Source organism: Leptonychotes weddellii, unplaced genomic scaffold (assembly GCF_054177405.1).
Source record: "Leptonychotes weddellii isolate Sample4059 unplaced genomic scaffold, ASM5417740v2 HiC_scaffold_4890, whole genome shotgun sequence".
In the NCBI taxonomy this organism is placed as follows: Eukaryota; Metazoa; Chordata; class Mammalia; order Carnivora; family Phocidae; genus Leptonychotes; species Leptonychotes weddellii.
Window position 1 is genome coordinate 1 of NW_028016168.1, and position 5,537 is coordinate 5,537.

General features: G+C 38.7%; 1 long non-coding RNA gene across 1 annotated transcript; it reads left to right on the top strand.

Moving 5' to 3' along the window:
• Nucleotides 1–174: 174 nt before the first annotated feature.
• On the top strand, nucleotides 175–3,903 carry LOC145719505 (uncharacterized). The gene is made up of 3 exons (XR_014142423.1): nucleotides 175–1,760; nucleotides 2,311–2,372; nucleotides 3,706–3,903. It is a non-coding gene; the product is annotated as an uncharacterized LOC145719505 (long non-coding RNA).
• Nucleotides 3,904–5,537: the final 1,634 nt, after the last annotated feature.

Below are 5,537 nucleotides of genomic sequence, written 5' to 3' on the forward strand. Positions count from 1 at the left end.
CTATTACATGCTGGGGTGTTGGCCTGTTTTCCTTGATCTTGGGAAGGGTCCTCTCTGCCTCTAGGACACGAATGTTTGTTTCATTCCCCACATTAGGGAAGTTCTCAGCTATGATTTGCTCAAATATATCTTCTAGTCCTCTCTCTCTCTCCACCCCCTCAGGGATTCCAATAATTCTGACATTGGAATGTTTCATGGTGTCACTTATTTCTCTGATTCTATTTTCATGGATTCTGAGTTGTTTTTCCCTGGCCTCCTCTTTTCCCTTTTTGTCTATTTATTGGTCTTTGAGGTCACTAATTCGTTCTTCTGGCTCACTTACCTAGCTGTTAGATTATCTAGATTAGATTGGATCTCATTGATAGCATTTTTAAGTTCTGCCAATTCAGCTTTCATTTTTGCCCTTAGAGACTCTATGTTGCCATTAATTGATTTCTCCATTCTAGCCATTGTCTTTACAATTGCTAGCCTGAATGCCATCTCTGACATCTTGGTTATATCTGCATCCATTTGTAAATCTGCAGCATAAGTCATAATCTCTGAGTCTTTCCTATTTTGGGAGTTCCTCCTCCTAGTCATTCTGTTGAGGGATGGTTGAGGGAATGTATAGAGTCCAAATTATTGACCACAGCCCAAGCAAGGTGCACCTGTTTTATAGGGATCTTAGGGTTGCTGGCCTCTTGTTTTCCTAGCCTATCTTCTGGGGGAGGGGCCTGCTGCGCCATTACTCAGGCAATCCTGTTTGGGCAGAGTTGCCCTGCCCCCTGTGGCAGGGGATGGGCTCAGTGAAAATCGGCTTTGGGGGCTTTTGTTCTCTGGTGGCTTTCCCTGGCAGCTCTCCATGTCTCTTCCGAGAGTCAGAGTAGAAGAGACCATTTTCAACCCTCTGCCTCAGAGCAGAGATTGCAGTCTGTTCTTCAGTGAGCTCTCCAGGCCACACTATTCTCCGTTTCTGTCTGTGCTGCTATGAACTGCAGTGTCCTGGGTTGTGTGCCCCTCAGCAGCACTCCCAGTCCTTGCTTCCAGGTCGGGGCTCGCCTCTGCCCTTTGTGCTTCTAAAACCACCAGCCACCCCCAGTTCACACACATGGCCCCACTCCGGGTTTCCATCCAGGGGGCCGCCCTAAAGTCCTTTCCCCATCGCTACCAGTCTGCGAGTCTGTGCCCAGTCCCCAGTGTGGGAGGCTGTCGCTCACTGGTGGTGTAGGATCCCGACAGCTCAGCTCCCTCCCCCTTCCATTTATCCTCTGATATCTGCCCATGGAATCATGGCTCCCCACTTTGTACCTCAAAATAAACCACATGAGATATTCTGTTAGTAGAGATCCAGATCTATCTTCTTACATCTCAGGCTGATTTCATGGGTGTTCAGAGTGGTCTGGTAGATATCCAGCTCAATTCCAGGGACTGGTTGGAATAGGGACCCCTACTCCTCCACCATTTTTTCTGCCCTCTCTCTAGGTTTTTCTAATATCAACCCTTATCTCCTCTAGTTTTTTACCTAGAAGGCTAGGATCTTTCTGTCTTTACCACATGTCCTTCAAGTCATGCTGTGTTTATTCGTGTTTTTAAATGGTATGCTATTGGGTACTTTTGAAATCAGAATAGCATCATTTACATAATACTTTTTGTTCCATAAATGGGGAAAAGCATTTAACAAATATTCTTAACCAAGTATCTTACTTTAAAAACCATTTCTTCTTCAGACTGAAGCTATAAAATTGGAAACAGCAAATAGAATTTTAAAGAAGAAAATGCATGTAAGTTTTTGTGAATCAATGTTTTTCAATAGAAATATTTCCTTTAGTGATGTGTGCTTCTTGTACCATGTCCTAAGCAAAATAAGAATATATGCATTATCTTTCTAAATGATAACTTTCTGTAATGCTGAGAATATCTCACTATGCAGACATTAGCTTAAAACTGGACAGGTGTAAGCTAATGTATTAATGAAAAAAATAAACATCCTTTTTTAAAGTCGAATATGCCAAGCAGAATTGACCATTTCTGTAACCCTTGCACATGTAACAATAGGTTGTAATGAGTTTATTTGGTAACAAGAGATATAATGAACTGGTTCCTCTAATGACTTTCAGGATACCCTTCCAAAATACATACTAACAATTTGCTGCTTAACAGATTGTAATTCTGTTTCAATTAGATATGTATATGCCTCTGTATTATATACAGTATACATTAGTATGTTATACCTGATTCTAGAAGTAGTATTCCATTTAGACTCAATGTTATTATCATATAAGATCAGTATCATGCCATTATACATGACCAAAGGATTTTGATTCTTGGTAGGTTATTGAAAACCAGGTGAAGCAGACCATGGAGAAAAATAATATGAGTGAGGAAGAGCAGCAGTAAGTATTGATGACATGATAAAAAAGTGGGACAATCTCATGCTATTCTCAAAACCGTCCACTCAAATCTGCATTAGACAAGACCGTGCTTCTGAAATGTTTATATTCACAAGAGTGTTAACTTTAAATATACATGTTACATCCTTTCCTGTGCTCAACAATGCTGAGCCCAAGATTTAAATCTCAATCACTATATATTACTTAGCAATGTAGAAATAAATTCTTTGGAAAGAACTGAAGAATTGAGGGTAAATTCTCACGGGCAGAGATCAGCAAGGTGGGGAGGCAGGTGACTGTGGTGGCTTTCTTTTCTCAAATTATATGGCTTTAGTGATATTAAATTTTTGAAGAACCCTGTACATGTATTACTCTGATAATTTTAATTTAAAAATGAAATGGCTGATTTATATTATCAATTACATAAATTTAGCTTTATATAGTTAATTTTCTTAGAACTGGTACTACAGTTCAAATTTTAGGATTTGATAAGGCTGGGAGCTACAGAAAACCATTGCTGGTTTAAGTATGGAAAGTGCTAACTTGTAACAACAGTAAAAAGACATTTAGTTGTAGGTAGCCTTGGTTCAATAATAATATCAAGGAACCAATGTTCTTCTATCTTTCTTCTCTGTTTTCCTTGAGTATGGTTTTCCTCCTGGAGGCCTCAGTATGGCTATCTTCAGGCATGGGTCCGCATCCCATAGAGGAATAATGGGGGAAGGGGAGGACAAAAGGCAAAGAGCTTCTCATCAGGAGGTTTTTCTGTTTTATTTAGAAGGCAAAGCGCTTCCAGGGACACCCATATCTCATTGCCAAGCACCATGTCCCAAGACCATCCTTAGCCACAAAGGAGTCAAGGAAATAGCACACTCTACTTCCCAGCTCACATGGTAGAGAAAGTCATGGGAGAAAGGTGGTAGAATGGTTGCTGAGTGAACCACACAGGTGGATTATATTATGTTGGGTGTCCTCAAAGAAAAGAATATAGAATTACAAATACAAAATTGGGAAGGCTCCTTCCATAGTTTTGGCAATGAGAGTGAATGGACCTAAAGTTTAAACATCATTATCTTCAAAGTAAATCTACCTCTGCTGCCACACTGTACTTGGTCTGGAAAATACTCCAGGGGATTGTGCCCATATACAGGGAGAATCTTTGCTACATTCAAGGCCAAAATGCTACAAAAATCCTTTAAAATGGAAGTGGAAGATTACAAAGTCTCACTTTGTGTTTTTGAGTAAATATGTCCTAAAATAAATACTTGTTTTAAAATTTTCTCTTATGCTTAAGGCACTTTTGTCTAATCTATTGTGTTCATTTGTTGTGTTTAAGGAACCTTTGGGATTTTATTAAAGAATTTGTAAACTTAAAGGAAACAGACCATAACTCAAGTGATTGGAAAATGACCTATGAAAATTCATAGCCACCATGTGCATAGCACGAATGTTTGCAGATGTATAAATTAATGAAGATACATCTCATTTTGTCAGTTTTAATCTCTAATAAAGTTAACGTAGTATATATATCCTACTCAAGATATTGGAATAAATACATGTATGCATGTGATTAGTTTTACTTTTGTATACATATTCATAACAATAGTAGTTCTTAGGGTATTTTCTGCTTTCCTTCCATAATTTTCTCCAAGGAAAAATACTTTCAGTTATTTGATAGGAATAAGAAATTCAGCACTGCTACAATACAGATCAAATATGTTTCTTATTTGCCAATGCAAGTTTATATATAAACATTTAATAAAAATCATAGAATTCACATTCACATAACTAAATAATCTTTACTGATTGTAAGTGATGCAGTGCTCTGAAACGTTATAGCTCTGGCCTGGTGCTTTGCAACACATGTGTCTTGACAGATTGTGATCTTCATGACAACATTGTAACTTGGATTTTTTAATGCCCACTTTGCCTATAATCTGGTCTGAGCACTTAGAGTAAATACAAGTCCAATTTCTTTGGACATCCATATACGGGGCTATGGTAAGGATCAAAGGTAAGGGTGAAGTACACGAGGGATTTGATCCTAACCTGGGAGAGTACAGTTTGAGGTCAGGGAGAGAGAGAGAGAGAGATGAGCAGGGTTTGCTTCCTATGGACCAGGGGCCCAATGTCAGGGTGGCGTGTTCATCACAGCTCTGTTTAAATTCAATAGCTCTCTCTGGGGAATGATTCATTCTGCTTTTAGAGATAAAATGGTTGCAGCTGAAACTGCAAATGTTCACCATATATAGAAATAAATTGGGCTTTATTAATGTTTGTTGAATTCTCAATGTTCAAGTTGCCTTCTCTTGGTTATTTATGTTCACTAGAATCTTATTAAGTAGGCACCATTATTTCCCATTATATGGGGGAGAGAATGAAAATGTGAAGGGGTGAATTGATTTGTTTAAACTACACTGTGAAAAATAGAGCAGGAATCCAATCCCAGATTTAGTTTGCTCAATTCCTAAACTTTTACCACTGCATTATGCTGTGTCATTTATATATATCACTGGTCAAGATATAGGGAAACACATTTATACATCGTCAGTGACATAAAGACCATTAGAAGTAAGAAGAAACAGACCAACAATCAAAGCTGAATTTACTTGCTTGCCAAGCAAGGGACAGCCATTCACTCAAGAGGCAAGATTCAGGGCTGATCCAATTAGAAAGTAGAGGAGGCTGGATATAGAGGCAGAATGGTGTGCTGTTTTGTTTAAGAGGACTTTAGACATTAAGGACTGAGTGGATTTGCTGGGGAGGGGGATGGGGACTGGAAGGTCCTTTTGTTGTTTGGTCTTTATTCTGGCTATCACAAAAGCACTGTTTTTGAAGAGATATGACATGGGTTGTAATCAAACCTTGTCAAGATCAAACTCTTGTAGCAGGCACTTTGTTATGTGAATTCTTTGGACTGATAAATTTTTCATTTAAAAGCAATATAAGTAATCCTACCACTCATTCATGTATTCAACATTCATTAGATCCACATTCAGGTACATTTCAGACAGTCACTACTTGCTGGAAGTATGGAATGGAGACATGGCCCCAATCCTCAAGGAGTTGATAGCTTGTTGTACAGACTTGTGAAAAGAATACCAACAACAAAAAAGAAAGCCTGATAAAACTAAAGGCATACAAGGATGTGGGTAAGCACACTCTTAC